We start from the raw sequence: 18,826 nt of genomic DNA on the forward strand, positions 1-18,826 counted from the left end.
CTGGAACAATACACACGATGGCTGGAACAATATACATAAAGGCTGGAACAATGCACACAATGGCTGGAACAATACACATAAAGGCTGGAACAACACACAATAGCTGGAACAATGCACATAGAGGCCGGAAAAATAAACACAATGGCTGGAACAACACACATAAATGCTGGAACGAAGACACACAATGGCTGGATTACACACAATGGCTTGAACAAGACACAATAGCTGGAACAATACATACAATGTCTTGAACAATACACACAATAACTGGAACAATACACACAAGGGCTGGAACAATAATCACAATTGCTGGAACAATTCACATAATGACTGGAGCAATATTCACAATGGCTGGAACAATACACAATGGCTGGAACAATACTAACAATGGCTGGAACAATACACACAATTGCTGGAACAATTCACACAATGGCTGGAACAATACTTACAATGACTGGAACAATACACACAATGGCTGAAACATTACTAACAATGGCTGGAACAATACACAATGGCTGGAACAATACACAAAATTGCTGGAACAATACACAATGACTGGAATACACAAAATGGCTGGAACAATAATAACAATGGCTGGAACAATACACAATGGCTGGAACAATATACACAATGACTGGAACAATACACACAATGGCTGGAATACACAATGGATGGAACAATGCACAATGGCTGGAACAAAACATACAATGATTGGAACAATACACACAATGGCTGTAACAATACACACAATGGCTGGAACAATACACACAATGACTGGAACAATACACACAATGACTGGAACAATACACACAATGGCTGTAACAATACACACAATGGCTGGAACAATACACACAATGGTTGGAACAATGCACAATGGCTGGAACAATACACACAATGGTTGGAAGAATGCACAATGGCTGGAACAATACACACAATGGCTGGAACAATACACACAAAGGCTGGAACAATACACACAATGGCTGGAACAATACACACAATGGTTGGAACAATGCACAATGGCTGGAACAATACACAATGGCTGGAACAATACACACAATGACTGGAACAATACGCACAATGGCTGGAACAAAACACACAATGGCTGGAACAATACACACAATGACTGGAACAATACGCACAATGGCTGGAACAATACACACAATGGCTGGAACAATACATACAATGGCTGGAACAATACTAACAATGAATGGAATATACACAATGGCTGGAACAATACACACAAATGCTGGAACGAAGACACACAATAGCTGGAAGACACAATGGATGGAACAATACACACAATGGCTGGAACAAGACACAATGGCTGGAACAATACATACAATGTCTTGAACAATACACGCAATGGCTGGAACAATACACATAATGACTGGAACAATACACACAATGGCTGGAACAATACACACAATTGCTGGAACAATACACACAATGGCTGGAACAATACTAACAATGACTGGAACAATACTAACAATGGCTGGAATAATATACACAATGACTGGAACAATACACACAATGGCTGGAACAATACACAATGGCTGGAACAATGCACAATGGCTGGAACAATACACACAATGACTGGAATACACACAATGGCTGGAACAATACACACATTGGCTTTAACAATACACATAACAGCTGGAACAATACACACAATGACTGGAACAATACACACAATGGCTGGAACAATACACAATGGTTGGAACAATGCACAATGGCTGGAACAATACACAATGGCTGGAACAATACACAATGACTGGAACAATACGCACAATGGCTGGAGCAATACACACAATGGCTGGAACAATACATACAATGGCTGGAACAATACTAACAATGACTGCAACAATACACACAATGGCTGGAACAATACACACAATGGCTGGAACAATGAACACAATGGCTGGAACAATACACAATGGCTGGAACAATACACACAATGGCTGGAACAATACACACAATGGCAGGAATACACACAATGGCTGGAACAATACACACAATGGCTGGAACAATACACACAACGGCTGGAACAATACACACAATGGCTGGAACAATACACACAAAGGCTGGAACAATACACACAATGGGTGGAACAATACACACAATGGCTGGAACAATGCACACTGGCTGGAACAATACACACAATGGCTGGAACAATACACACTGGCTGGAACAATACACACAATGGCTGGAACAATACACACAATGGCTGGAACAATACACACAATGGCTGGAACAATACACACAATGGCTGGAACAATACACACAATGGGTGGAACAATACACACAATGACAGGAACAATACACACAATGGTTGGAACAAGACACACAATGGATGGAACAAGACACACAATGCTGGAACAAGACACACAATGGCTGGAACAAGACACACAATGGCTGGAACAATGCACACAATGAATGGAACAAGACACAATGACTGGAACAAGACACACAATGGCTGGGACAATACGCACAAATGCTGGGACAATACACATAAACGCTGGAACAATACACACAATTGCTGGAACAACACACAATGGCAGGAACAAGACACACAGTGGCTGGAACAATACACACAATGGCTGGAACAATATACATAAAGGCTGGAACAATGCACACAATGGCTGGAACAATACACATAAAGGCTGGAACAACACACAATAGCTGGAACAATGCACATAGAGGCCGGAACAATACACACAATGGCTGGAACAACACACATAAATGCTGGAACGAAGACACACAATGGCTGGAATACACACAATGGCTTGAACAAGACACAATAGCTGGAACAATACATACAATGTCTTGAACAATACACACAATAACTGGAACAATACACACAAGGGCTGGAACAATAATCACAATTGCTGGAACAATTCACATAATGACTGGAGCAATATTCACAATGGCTGGAACAATACACATAATGACTGGAGCAATATACACAATGGCTGGAACAATACACAATGGCTGGAACAATACTAACAATGGCTGCTACAATACACACAATGACTGGAACAATACACACAATGGCTGGAACAATACACACAATTGCTGGAACAATACACACAAAGGCTGGAACAATACACACAATTGCTGGAACAATTCACACAATGACTCAAGAAATCGTAATGACACGATTGCAAACAAACCATACCCCCGGCCGGGATTGAACCCGCGGTCATAGAGTCTCAAAACTCCAGCCCGTCGCGTTAGCCACTAGACCAGCTAGCCACAATAAGATTCATCCAACTAGGTATATTTCTACACCATAGGAAGGTTAGCACATTTGTGGTCACAGAGGTGCCTGTGCTAACTTTCCTATGGTGTAGAAATATACCTAGTTGGATGAATCTTATTGTGGCTAGCTTGTCTAGTGGCTAACGCGACGGTCTGTAGTTTTGAGACTCTATGACCGCGGGTTCAATCCCGGCCGGGGGTATGGTTTAATTCACACAATGGCTGGAACAATACTTACAATGACTGGAACAATACACACAATGGCTGAAACATTACTAACAATGGCTGGAACAATACACAATGGCTGGAACAATACACACAATTGCTGGAACAATACACAATGACTGGAATACACAAAATGGCTGGAACAAAATTAACAATGACTGGAACAATACACAATGGCTGGAACAATATACACAATGACTGGAACAATACACACAATGGCTGGAATACACAATGGATGGAACAATGCACAATGGCTGGAACAATACACACAATGACTGGAACAATACACACAATGGCTGGAACAATACACACAATGGCTGTAACAATACACACAATGGCGGGAACAATACACACAATAGCTGGAACAATACACACAATGACTGGAACAATACACACAATGGCTGGAACAATACACAATGGTTGGAACAATGCACAATGGCTGGAACAATACACAATGGCTGGAACAATACACACAATGACTGGAACAATACGCACAATGGCTGGAACAATACACACAATGGCTGGAACAATACATTCAATGGCTGGAACAATACTAACAATGAATGGAATACACACAATGGCTGGAACAATGAACACAATGACTGGAACAATACACAATGGCAGGAACAATACACGCAATGGTTGGAACAACACACACAATGGCTGGAACAATACACACAATGGCTGGAACAATACACACAATAGCTGGAACAATACACACAATGACTGGAACAATACACACAATGGCTGGAACAATACACACAATGGCTGGAACAATACACACAACGGCTGGAACAATACACAATGGCTGGAACAATACACACAATTGCTGGAACAATACACACAAAGGCTGGAACAATACACACAATGGGTGGAACAATACACAAAATGGCTAGAACAATACACACAATGGCTGGAACAATACACACAATGGCAGGAACAATACACACAATGGCTGGAACACACACAATGGCTGGAACAATACACAATGGGTGGAACAATACACAATGGGTGGAACAATACACACAATGGGTGGAACAATACACACAATGGCTGGAACAATACACACAATGGCTGGAACACACACAATCGCTGGAACAATACACAATGGGTGGAACAATACACAATGGGTGGAACAATACACACAATGGGTGGAACAATACACACAATGGGTGGAACAATACACACAATGGGTGGAACAATACACACTGGCTGGAAGAAGACACACTGGCTGGAACAAGACACACAATGGCTGTAACAAGACACACATTGGCTGGAACAAGACTCACAATGGCTGGAACAAGACACACAAGGGCTGGAACAATACACACAAGGACTGGAACAAGACACACAATGACTGGAACAAGACACAATGGCTGGAACAAGACACACAATGGCTGGAACAAGACACACAGTGACTGCAACAATACATGCAATGGCTGGAACAAGACACAATGGCTGGAACAAGACACACAGTGGCTGGAACAAGACACACAATGGCTGGAACAAGACACAATTGCTGGAACAAGACACACAATGGCTGGAACAAGACACACAATGTCTGGAACAAGACACGCAATGGCTGGAACAAGACACACTGGCTGGAACAAGTCACAATGACTGGAACAAGACACGCAATGGCTGGAACAAGACACACTGGCTGTAACAAGACACAATGGTTGGAACAAGACACAATGGTTGGAACAAGACACAATGGTTGGAACAAGACACAATGGCTGGAACAAGACACAATGGTTGGAACAAGACACAATGGTTGGAACAAGACACAATGGCTGGAACATGACACACAATGGCTGGAACAATACACACAATGACTGCAACAATACACACAGTAGGTGGAACAAGACACACAATGGCTGGAACAAGAGACATAAAGCCTGGAACAATACACACAATGACTGCAACAATACACACAATAGGAGGAACAAGACACACAATGGCTGGAACAAGACACACAATGAATGGAACAAGACACACAATGGCTGGAACAAGACACACAATGGGTGGAACAAGACAATGACTGGAAGAAGACACACAATGGCTGGAGCACGGCACACAATGGCTGGAACAATACACACAATGGCTGGAACAAGACACACAAATGCTGGAACAAGACACACAATGGCTGGAACAAGACACACAATGACTGGAACAAGACACACAAAGGCTGGAACAAGACACACAATGGCTGGAACAAGACACACAGTGAGTGGAACAATACACACAATAAACCATACCCCTGGCCGGGATTGAACCCGAGGTCATAGAGTCTCAAAACTCCAGCCCGTCAATACACACAATGACTGCAACAATACACACAATGGGTGGAACAAGACACAATGGCTGGAACAAGACACACAATGGCTGGAACAAGACACAATGGCTGGAACATGACACACAATCCCTGGAACAAGACACACAATGGCTGGAACAAGACACACAATGGCTGGAACTAGCCACACAATGGCTGGAACAAGACACACAATGACTGGAACAAGACACACAGTGGGTGGAACAATATACACAATGACTGCAACAATACACACAATGGGTGGAACAAGACACAATGGCTGGAACAACACATAATGCCTGGAAGAAGACACACAATGGCTGGAACAAGACACAATGGCTGGAACAAGACACAATGGGTGGAACAAGACACAATAACTGGAACAAGACACAGTGGCTGGAACAAGACACACAATGGCTGGAAGAAGACAAACAATGGCTGGAACAAGACACAATGGCTGGAACAAGACAATTACTGGAACAAGACACACAATGGCTGGAACAAGACACACAACGGCTGGAACAAGACAATAACTGGAACAAGACACACAATGGCTGGAACAAGACACACAATGGCTGGAACAAGACACACAATGGCTGGAACAAGACACACAATGACTGGAACAAGACACGCAATGGCTGGAACAAGACACAATGGCTGGAACAAGACACAATGGCTGGAACAAGACACACAATGGCTGGAACAAGACACACAATTGCTGGAACAAGACACACAATGGCTGGAACAAGACACACAATGGCTGGAACAAGACACACAATGTCTGGAACAAGACACGCAATGGCTGGAACAAGACACACTGGCTGGAACAAGACACAATGACTGGAACAAGACACGCAATGGCTGGAACAAGACACACTGGCTGTAACAAGACACAATGGCTGGAACAAGACACACAATGGCTGGAACAATACACACAATGGCTGGAACAATACGCACAAATCCTGGAACAATACACATAAAGGCTGGAACAATACACACAATGGCTGGAACTACACACAATAGCTGGAACAAGACACACAGAGGCTGGAACAATACACACAATGGCTGGAACAATATACATAAAGGCTGGAACAATACACACAATGGCTGGAACAAGACACACAATGGCTGGAAGACACACAATGGCTGGAACAATACACATAAACCTGGAACAAGACACACAATGGCTGGAACAATACAGTGTCTTGAACAATACACACAATGGCTGGAACAATAAACACAATTGCTGGAACAATACACACAATGACTGGAATAATACACACAATGGCTGGAACAATACACACAATGGCTGGAACAATACACACAATGGCTGGAACAATACACACAATGGCTGGAACAATACACAATGGCTGGAACAGTACACACAGTGACTGGAACAATACACACAATGGCTGGAACAATACATACAATGACTGGAACAATACACAATGGCTGGAACAATACACAATAGCTGGAACAATGCACAATTGCTGGAACAATACACACAATGGCTGGAACAATACACACAAAGGCTGGAACAATACACACAGTGGCTGGAGCAATGAACACAATGGCTGGAACAATACACACAATGGCTGGAACAATGAACACAATGGCTGGAACAATGAACACAATGGCTGGAACAATACACAATAACCAGCTAGTAGGAGACAAAGTTCTCACTAAGTATCGGTCCGACTACTTGTACCATTAAAGTTTCCAAGTCGGACCGAAACGTTTTCAGAAGTTTTAGTCTCAAATGTGTACAGTAACTACACCTGTGACTGATAACCTCTCAGTTCTCGTGTGTACAGTAACTACACCTGTGACTGATAACCTCTCAGTTCTCGTGTGTACAGTAACTACACCTGTGACTGATAACCTCTCAGTTCCCGTGTGTACAGTAACTACACCTGTGACTGATAACCTCTCAGTTCTCGTGTGTACAGTAGCTACACCTGTGACTGATAACCTCTCAGTTCTCGTGTGTACAGTAACTACACCTGTGACTGATAACCTCTCAGTTCTCGTGTGTACAGTAGCTACACCTGTGACTGATAACCTCTCAGTTCTCGTGTGTACAGTAACTACACCTGTGACTGATAACCTCTCAGTTCCCGAGTGTACGGTAGCTACACCTGTGACTGATAACCTCTCAGTTCTCGTGTGTACAGTAACTACACCTGTGACTGATAACCTCTCAGTTCCCGTGTGTACAGTAACTACACCTGTGACTGATAACCTCTCAGTTCCCGTGTGTACAGTAGCTACACCTGTGACTGATAACCTCTCAGTTCTCGTGTGTACAGTAACTACACCTGTGACTGATAACCTCTCAGTTCCCGTGTGTACAGTAACTACACCTGTGACTGATAACCTCTCAGTTCTCGTGTGTACAGTAACTACACCTGTGACCGATGACCTCTCAGTTCCCGTGTGTACAGTAACTACACCTGTGACCGATGACCTCTCAGTTCTCGTGTGTACAGTAACTACACCTGTGACTGATAACCTCTCAGTTCTCGTGTGTACAGTAACTACACCTGTGACTGATAACCTCTCAGTTCCCGTGTGTACAGTAGCTACACCTGTGACTGATAACCTCTCAGTTCCCGTGTGTACAGTAACTACACCTGTGACCGATGACCTCTTACACCTCTTGCTAGAGACAGAGTAAAAAAATGCTCCTGTTAGTATTTAGTCTTGTTCAAGACGCGTATTAAACACATTACACTCAAAGGTCCAAATTCTTCTCTGCTATGCACAGGAATTTTGGCTGCTAGGTAGTACTGGTGTGCTAGGTGGTGCTGGTGCTAGGTAATGGTATGTCCTAGGTGATAGTTTTAGGTAGGTGATGATGGTGTGTACTAGGTGATGATGGTGTGTGCTAGGTGACGCTGGAGTGTAATAAATGTTGAAGAATGCTAGGTGACGCTTGAGCGCTAGGCGATGTTAGTGTGCTAGGTTATGCTGAGTGCTAGGTTATGCTGGGGGTGCTAAGTGATGCTAGAATCTATCTGGGTTTCTGTTTTCTACCTCATTAACAACGAATTACGATAGGTAAGTAATGACAATAACGATACCTCTGACCCTGAAGACTTCTTAGCAGCCACTGAGAGTCACCAGGCGAGCTGACTCCCACTGGGACACAAAGTGATCTTGTACAAGACCTGTATTAAACACGAACCTCGACGATCACGTACACTACGAATTTATTGCAAATATTCGTTACTATTGTTATTATTGCTATTGTTTATCTTATTATTAGTATCAATGTTATTGTGAGAGCACTAAATGCTTAGGGTTTATTTCTGCGTCTAGGGAATAGAACGATTTGGGAAAGGGAATCAAGCTTGATCAGAGGAAGAGTAGAGGCAGCTCTACTGTCATGGATCAAAATCCTTCACATGCATGATTGTACTCCCTGTGAAAGGAGATATAACTTAGGAAAGTTAAAGGAAGAACGAATCAGTGTTTTCACGACAGGATTTATTTAAAAACCTGGTTTATATTTATCCGTTTGTATCTGGTTTACCTCCCCACATACACAGGAGCTGTGAATCAACCCCTGTAACCACAATTAGGTGAGTACACATCATATAGAAACACAGACACCACACACACACACAGGAGCTGAGTATCGACCCCTGCAACCACAATTAGGCGAGTACAGACACATACACACAATACATACCCGCGCATGCGACCACCCACACCATTCATAACAAGCCAAGTGTCTGTCGACAAGTACCTTTGACAACTGGTAACCATCACAGCAGCAGCTGAGGCTCAACCCCTACAACCACACATAGGCGACGACATCTAGGTGAGCAAACACAATCCCTGTGGCTGTGGGCTGAGGGACTGACAACCTCAAATCTACGACTTCAAGGGTGATGGACTGATTACATCGTCTTCAAATTTCTACTGCTCCTGCCTACTTTCTGTACTCGACTGAAGAAGCCTACTGTGTAGGCGAAACGTTTCGAAATAAAGATACCTAACTGTTGCATATGTGTCTTACCTAACAACCTGTCAGTATATTTTACCATTTCGATGTTCACTGCTGTCCTGGGTTAAGGTTGCTGTTTACCATAACCTCCAAATCCTTCTTGCATTCTATACGGCTAAGTTCAACATTATTAAGCTGGTAGGTGCTGGGGTTATGGACATTTCCGAGCTTTAGAACTTTACATTTATCTACATTGAACTTCATCTGCCACTTTTCTGACCACGAATTGAGTTTTTCTAAATCCTCCTGAAGTTGTGAGACATCAACGTCTGAAACGATTATCCTACCTATCTTCGTGTCATCAGTAAATTTGCTTATATCACTAGTAATTCCCTCGTCAAAGTCGTTTATATGTATAATAAACAACAACGAGCCTAAAACTGATCCCTGCGGAACGCCACTTGTTATAGATCCCCACTCAGATTCAACCCCATTTATGCACACTCTCTGCTTCCTATTAGTGAGCCATGACTCGATCCATGACAGCATTTTTCCCCCAATGCCATGAGCTGCCACTTTCTTCAAAAGTCTTTGATGAGGTACTCTATCAAAAGCCTTACTAAAATCTAAGTAAACAATATCGAATTCTTTATCCTGATCAAAAACTTTGCTGACGAAGGTTAATAAATTAGTTAGGCAGGAACGGCCCCTGGTGAAACCATGTTGAATATTATTAATCAAATTATGCCTATCGAGATGGCTTCTTATATTATCAGCTATAATTGACTCTAGTAATTTGCCTACAATTGAGGTTAGGCTTATTGGGCGGTAATTTGACGGTAGCGACTTGTCCCCTGTTTTAAAAATAGGAGTTACATTAGCCATCTTCCACATATCAGACACTACACCTGTTTGAAGAGATAAATTAAAAATATTAGTTAAAGGTTCACAGAGTTCCACTTTACTCTCTTTAAGAACCCTTGAAAAAAGTTCATCAGGGCCCGGGGATTTGAACATTAAAATGGTATAAAATACCGACAGGTTGTTAGGTAAGACACATATGCAACAGTTAGGTATCTTTATTATGAAACGTTTCGCCTACACAGTAGGCTTCTTCAGTCGAGTACAGAAAAGTTGATAGAAGCAGAAGATACTTGAAGACGATGTAATCAGTCCATCACCCTTAAAGTTTTGAGGTGGTCAGTCCCTCAGTCTGGAGAAGAGCATTGTTCCATAGTATGAAACAATATGGAGATGAAGTGACAGGATGGAGCTTTATATAGCGCCAAGAGGTGAGACGTACTCGACTGAAGAAGCCTACTGTGTAGGCGAAACGTTTCATAATAAAGATACCTAACTGTTGCATATGTGTCTTACCTAACAGCCCGGGGATTTATTTTGCTTTAACCGGTCTATCTGTTTGATAACCATTTCGCTAGTGATTGTGATACTGCATAATTTATCATCATCTGGCCCACTTTTTTTTATTATTATCACACCGGCCGATTCCCACCAAGGCAGGGTGGCCCGAAAAAGAAAAACTTTCACCATCATTCACTCCATCACTGTCTTGCCAGAAGGGTGCTTTACACTACAGTTTTTAAACTGCAACATTAACACCCCTCCTTCAGAGTGCAGACACTGTACTTCCCATCTCCAGGACTCAAGTCCGGCCTGCCGGTTTCCCTGAACCCCTTCATAAATGTTACTTTGCTCACACTCCAACAGCACGTCAAGTATTAAAAACCATTTGTCTCCATTCACTCCTATCAAACACGCTCACGCATGCCTGCTGGAAGTCCAAGCCCCTCGCACACAAAACCTCCTTTACCCCCTCCCTCCAACCCTTCCTAGGCCGACCCCTACCCCGCCTTCCTTCCACTACAGACTGATACACTCTTGAAGTTATTCTGTTTCGCTCCATTCTCTCTACATGTCCGAACCACCTCAACAACCCTTCCTCAGCCCTCTGGACAACAGTTTTGGTAATCCCGCACCTCCTCCTAACTTCCAAACTACGAATTCTCTGCATTATATTCACACCACACATTGCCCTCAGACATGACATCTCCACTGCCTCCAGCCTTCTCCTCGCTGCAACATTCATCACCCACGCTTCACACCCATATAAGAGCGTTGGTAAAACTATACTCTCATACATTCCCCTCTTTGCCTCCAAGGACAAAGTTCTTTGTCTCCACAGACTCCTAAGTGCACCACTCACTCTTTTTCCCTCATCAATTCTATGATTCACCTCATCTTTCATAGACCCATCCGCTGACACGTCCACTCCCAAATATCTGAATACGTTCACCTCCTCCATACTCTCTCCCTCCAATCTGATATTCAATCTTTCATCACCTAATCTTTTTGTTATCCTCATAACCTTACTCTTTCCTGTATTCACCTTTAATTTTCTTCTTTTGCACACCCTACCAAATTCATCCACCAATCTCTGCAACTTCTCTTCAGAAATCTCCCAAGAGCACAGTGTCATCAGCAAAGAGCAGCTGTGACAACTCCCACTTTGTGTGTGATTCTTTATCTTTTAACTCCACGCCTCTTGCCAAGACCCTCGCATTTACTTCTCTTACAACCCCATCTATAAATATATTAAACAACCACGGTGACATCACACATCCTTGTCTAAGGCCTACTTTTACTGGGAAAAAATTTCCCTCTTTCCTACATACTCTAACTTGAGCCTCACTATCCTCGTAAAAACTCTTCACTGCTTTCAGTAACCTACCTCCTACACCATACACTTGCAACATCTGCCACATTGCCCCCCTATCCACCCTGTCATACGCCTTTTCCAAATCCATAAATGCCACAAAGACCTCTTTAGCCTTATCTAAATACTGTTCACTTATATGTTTCACTGTAAACACCTGGTCCACACACCCCCTACCTTTCCTAAAGCCTCCTTGTTCATCTGCTATCCTATTCTCCGTCTTACTCTTAATTCTTTCAATTATAACTCTACCATACACTTTACCAGGTACACTCAACAGACTTATCCCCCTATAATTTTTGCACTCTCTTTTATCCCCTTTGCCTTTATACAAAGGAACTATGCATGCTCTCTGCCAATCCCTAGGTACCTTACCCTCTTCCATACATTTATTAAATAATTGCACCAACCACTCCAAAACTATATCCCCACCTGCTTTTAACATTTCTATCTTTATCCCATCAATCCCGGCTGCCTTACCCCCTTTCATTTTACCTACTGCCTCACGAACTTCCCCCACACTCACAACTGGCTCTTCCTCACTCCTACAAGATGTTATTCCTCCTTGCCCTATACACGAAATCACAGCTTCCCTATCTTCATCAACATTTAACAATTCCTCAAAATATTCCTTCCATCTTCCCAATACCTCTAACTCTCCATTTAATAACTCTCCTCTCCTATTTTTAACTGACAAATCAATTTGTTCTCTAGGCTTTCTTAACTTGTTAATCTCACTCCAAAACTTTTTCTTATTTTCAACAAAATTTGTTGATAACATCTCACCCACTCTCTCATTTGCTCTCTTTTTACATTGCTTCACCACTCTCTTAACCTCTCTCTTTTTCTCCATATACTCTTCCCTCCTTGCATCACTTCTACTTTGTAAAAACTTCTCATATGCTAACTTTTTCTCCCTTACTACTCTCTTTACATCATCATTCCACCAATCGCTCCTCTTCCCTCCTGCACCCACTTTCCTGTAACCACAAACTTCTGCTGAACACTCTAACACTACATTTTTAAACCTACCCCATACCTCTTCGACCCCATTGCCTATGCTCTCATTAGCCCATCTATCCTCCAATAGCTGTTTATATCTTACCCTAACTGCCTCCTCTTTTAGTTTATAAACCTTCACCTCTCTCTTCCCTGATGCTTCTATTCTCCTTGTATCCCATCTACCTTTTACTCTCAGTGTAGCTACAACTAGAAAGTGATCTGATATATCTGTGGCCCCTCTATAAACATGTACATCCTGAAGTCTACTCAATCTGGCCCACTATAAAAATTAATTACTGGGATACTGTCAGTGTCTTCCTGAGTGAAAACCGAGAGAAAATAATTATTAAGAATAGAGCACATTTCATTCTCCTTGTCAGTAAGATGCCCATAGTTATTTTTAAGGGGACCTATCTTATCTCTAACTTTTGTTCTATAGACCTGGAAAAAACTTTTTGGGTTAGTTTTAGAATCCCTAACAACCTTAATTTCATAGTCCCGTTTAGCTTTCCTTATCCCCTTTCTAACGCCCCTCTTAATGTCAATATACTGATTCATAAGATGACCCCCACCTCTTTTGATGCGCCTATAAATTCCTTTCTTCTGTCCTAAAAGATATTTGAGCCTATTATTCATCCATCTGGGGTCATTTCTATTCAATCTAATTTCGTTATATGGGATAAATGTCCTTTGAGCAGCATGTATTGAATTAAGAAAGCTGTCATACTGATAGCTCTCTTCGTTACTCCAGTCTACAGATGATAAGTGTTCTCTAAGCCCATCGTAATCTGCTAAGCGAAAACCTGGGACTGTCACTGAGTTATCGCTACTATCGTACTTCCATTCAATGCTAAATGTAATTGATTTGTCGTCGCTAGCACCAAGTTCCTCTGAAATTTCTAAATTATTAACAAGGGATTCATTGTTTGCCAGAACTAAGTCAAGCAGGTTATTTTCCCTTGTAGGCTCTGTCACAAACTGCTTCAAAAAACAATCCTGAACTACTTCTAACAAGTTGGTTGATTCTAAATTCCCAGTCAAGAAATTCCAATCAATATGTCAAGAAATTCCAATCAATATGACTAAAGTTAAAGTCTCCTAGAATTACTACATTATCGTGCCTTGTGGCCTTAACAATTTCCTCCCATAGTAGTCTCCCTTGGTCCCTATCTAAGTTTGGGGGACGGTATATAACACCTAAAATCAGTTTTTCATGCCCCTCTGAAAATTCTATCCAAACAGACTCTGTATGTGTTACTTCAGACTTAATACCCGTTTTTATGCAACAGTTCAAGCGATCTCGGACATACAATGCCACCCCACCCCCCTTCCCGATACTTCTATCTACTTGGAACAATTTGAAACCCTGAATGTGACATTCAGCAGGCATGTCCCGATTTTTTGTATTAAACCACGTCTCAGTTAAGGCAAATACATCTATGTTACCTGCACTTGCAACTAGTCTCAACTCGTCCATCTTATTCCTTGCACTACGACTATTTGTGTAATATATATTTAAGGACCCTCCTTTCTCTTTTTTCTTCCTGCTGATTTCTGTTCCTCCATTATGCCTGTTACTCTCCTTATCACCTAATGCCATTGCCTTTCCTATGTTCATCAATAACTCTTCCTCATTCTGCCTATAACTGGTTTCCTTAAAACTCACATTATCGCTACACACAAAATGCATTGATTTTCCACGAAAATCCATACCACTATCTATTTCTAGTTTAAAGACCTAACTGCTCCCTCAACTGTGTTGGCCAGTGCTCTCACCCCAAACCTAGATAAGTGAACCCCATCCATGGCATACATGTCATTTCTGCCATAGAAAAGGTCCCAGTTGTCAATGTTACCGCATTTTCCTTACAGCATTTGTCCAGCCAACAATTGACACCAATTGCCCTGGACAACCATTCATTTGTAACTCCTCTCCTTGGGAAAATGCCACATATGACAGGTTTCCCACCCTTCCTCCTAATTATCTCTATTGCTGACCTGTACCTGCTAATCAGGTCCTCACTCCTACGTCTGCCAACATCGTTGCCACCAGCACCAAGACAGATAACAGGATTGCTCTCATTACCTCTCATGATGTCATCCAGATGGCTAACAATATCCTTCATTCCAGCCCCAGGAAAACACACTCTCTGCCTCCTACTTCTATCCTTCAAGCAGAATGCCCTATCCATGTACCTAATCTGGCTATCCCCAACAACAACAATGTTTTTACCTTCCTTGGCGTCATCCATCGTGATGCTCCCAGTAGTCGACTCACATTCGTCAGGTAGCACTACACCTTCACTTGTGGAATTCGTCAAGACCTTCTCGATGGGTTTCGTTGGGGTTTCTAGGGATGTCTCATTCACGTCAGACAATGCTTCCTTGGTGCTCATTGTGACATTCCCAGTAGAACACCCACATTCGTCAAGTAGCACCGAAAATGGGTTGGAAGTTTCCACAGTAGTATTCTGGGTCCTCATTGTTTCTGCCTCTCCAACAGTCTTCTTGATCCTCAGCCTGGTTCCATGTTGCCCAGCCGCTGACCAAGTTCCCCTCTTAACCTGGAGACTCACAACAGGAGGATTACTTCGAATCCTCTTGTTCTCCGTTAATCGCCGTATCTCCTGCTTAGCAACCCTAAGCTCTTCTTTCAGCTGCTGGTAAAGTTGCTCAAGAGAGGGCATCCTGGTTCAGAATCACAGAGAGCACACAAACAGGTCTTCACAGAGCTAAGTACACGTCACCACTCAAGCTAAGTACACGTCACCACTCAAGCTAAGTACACGTCACCACTCAAGCTAAGTACACGTCACCACTCAAGCTAAGTACACGTCACCACTGTGCTAAATACACGTCACCACTCAGCTAAGTACACATCACCACACAACGAAGGGTTCCCCAAGGATCATTACTTGGATCATTACTGTTCTCAGTAATATAATAACGAAGGGTTCCCCAAGGATAGTACTTGGATCATTACTGTACTTAGTAATATAACAACGAAGGGTTCCCCAAGGATCATTACTTGGATCATTACTGTACTCAGTAATATAACAACGAAGAGTTCCCCAAGGATCATTACTTGGATCATTACTGTACTCAGTAATATAACAACGAAGGGTTCCCCAAGGATAGTACTTGGATCATTACTGTTCTCAGTAATATAATAACGAAGGGTTCCCCAAGGATAGTACTTGGATCATTACTGTTCTCAGTAATATAATAACGAAGGGTTCCCCAAGGATCATTACTTGGATCATTACTGTTCTCAGTAATATAACAACGAAGGGTTCCCCAAGGATAGTACTTGGATCATTACTGTACTCAGTAATATAACAACGAAGGGTTCCCCAAGGATCATTACTTGGATCATTACTGTACTCAGTAATATAACAACGAAGAGTTCCCCAAGGATAGTACTTGGATCATTACTGTTCTCAGTAATATAACAACGAAGGGTTCCCCAAGGATCATTACTTGGATCATTACTGTACTCAGTAATATAACAACGAAGGGTTCCCCAAGGATAGTACTTGGATCATTACTGTTCTCAGTAATATAACAACGAAGGGTTCCCCAAGGATCATTACTTGGATCATTACTGTACTCAGTAATATAACAACGAAGAGTTCCCCAAGGATAGTACTTGGATCATTACTGTTCTCAGTAATATAACAACGAAGGGTTCCCCAAGGATCATTACTTGGATCATTACTGTACTCAGTAATATAACAACGAAGAGTTCCCCAAGGATAGTACTTGGATCATTACTGTTCTCAGTAATATAACAACGAAGGGTTCCCCAAGGATCATTACTTGGATCATTACTGTACTCAGTAATATAACAACGAAGAGTTCCCCAAGGATAGTACTTGGATCATTACTGTTCTCAGTAATATAACAACGAAGGGTTCCCCAAGGATCATTACTTGGATCATTACTGTACTCAGTAATATAACAACGAAGGGTTCCCCAAGGATCATTACTTGGATCATTACTGTACTCAGTAATATAACAACGAAGGGTTCCCCAAGGATCATTACTTGGATCATTACTGTACTCAGTAATATAACAACGAAGGGTTCCCCAAGGATCATTACTTGGATCATTACTGTACTCAGTAATATAACAACGAAGGGTTCCCCAAGGATCATTACTTGGATCATTACTGTACTCAGTAATATAACAACGAAGGGTTCCCCAAGGATCATTACTTGGATCATTACTGTACTCAGTAATATAACAACGAAGGGTTCCCCAAGGATCATTACTTGGATCATTACTGTACTCAGTAATATAACAACGAAGGGTTCCCCAAGGATCATTACTTGGATCATTACTGTACTCAGTAATATAACAACGAAGAGTTCCCCAAGGATCATTACTTGGATCATTACTGTACTCAGTAATATAACAACGAAGGGTTCCCCAAGGATCATTACTTGGATCATTACTGTACTCAGTAATATAACAACGAAGAGTTCCCCAAGGATAGTACTTGGATCATTACTGTTCTCAGTAATATAACAACGAAGGGTTCCCCAAGGATCATTACTTGGATCATTACTGTACTCAGTAATATAACAACGAAGGGTTCCCCAAGGATCATTACTTGGATCATTACTGTACTCAGTAATATAACAACGAAGGGTTCCCCAAGGATCATTACTTGGATCATTACTGTACTCAGTAATATAACAACGAAGGGTTCCCCAAGGATCATTACTTGGATCATTACTGTACTCAGTAATATAACAACGAAGAGTTCCCCAAGGATCATTACTTGGATCATTACTGTACTCAGTAATATAACAACGAAGGGTTCCCCAAGGATCATTACTTGGATCATTACTGTACTCAGTAATATAACAACGAAGGGTTCCCCAAGGATCATTACTTGGATCATTACTGTACTCAGTAATATAACAACGAAGAGTTCCCCAAGGATCATTACTTGGATCATTACTGTACTCAGTAATATAACAACGAAGGGTTCCCCAAGGATCATTACTTGGATCATTACTGTACTCAGTAATATAACAACGAAGAGTTCCCCAAGGATCATTACTTGGATCATTACTGTACTCAGTAAATGTAAATGGCTTGTTAAACTGGACTGAATCATATGATTCGTTGATTTGATGTGATTCAGTACTGACAAGATGAAAAAATAAGACGCCTGTGTAATAATTGGTTATCTTATGAGAGAAATACTCTTATTTTATCTCACGAATACAGTGAAACAGAACACTGGAGATAAGAGAAGAAATAGTCTCAGGAATACAGTGAAACGGAACACTGGAGACAAGAGAAGAAATAGTCTCAGGAATACAGTGAAACG

General features: G+C 41.9%; 1 protein-coding gene across 1 annotated transcript in view; it reads right to left on the reverse strand.

The window, feature by feature from the left end:
* LOC138851092 (putative exonuclease GOR) overlaps nt 1–8,901 on the reverse strand; it is a 38,116-nt gene extending 29,215 nt beyond the window's left edge. The window contains exon 1 of the mRNA XM_070079527.1: nt 8,878–8,901. The gene's annotated coding sequence lies outside the window, so the exon portion shown is untranslated. The remainder of the gene's footprint in view (nt 1–8,877) is intronic.
* Between the last annotated feature and the right edge of the window lie 9,925 nt (nt 8,902–18,826).

The sequence above is a fragment of the Cherax quadricarinatus genome, chromosome 99 (assembly GCF_038502225.1).
Source record: "Cherax quadricarinatus isolate ZL_2023a chromosome 99, ASM3850222v1, whole genome shotgun sequence".
Taxonomy (NCBI): Eukaryota; Metazoa; Arthropoda; class Malacostraca; order Decapoda; family Parastacidae; genus Cherax; species Cherax quadricarinatus.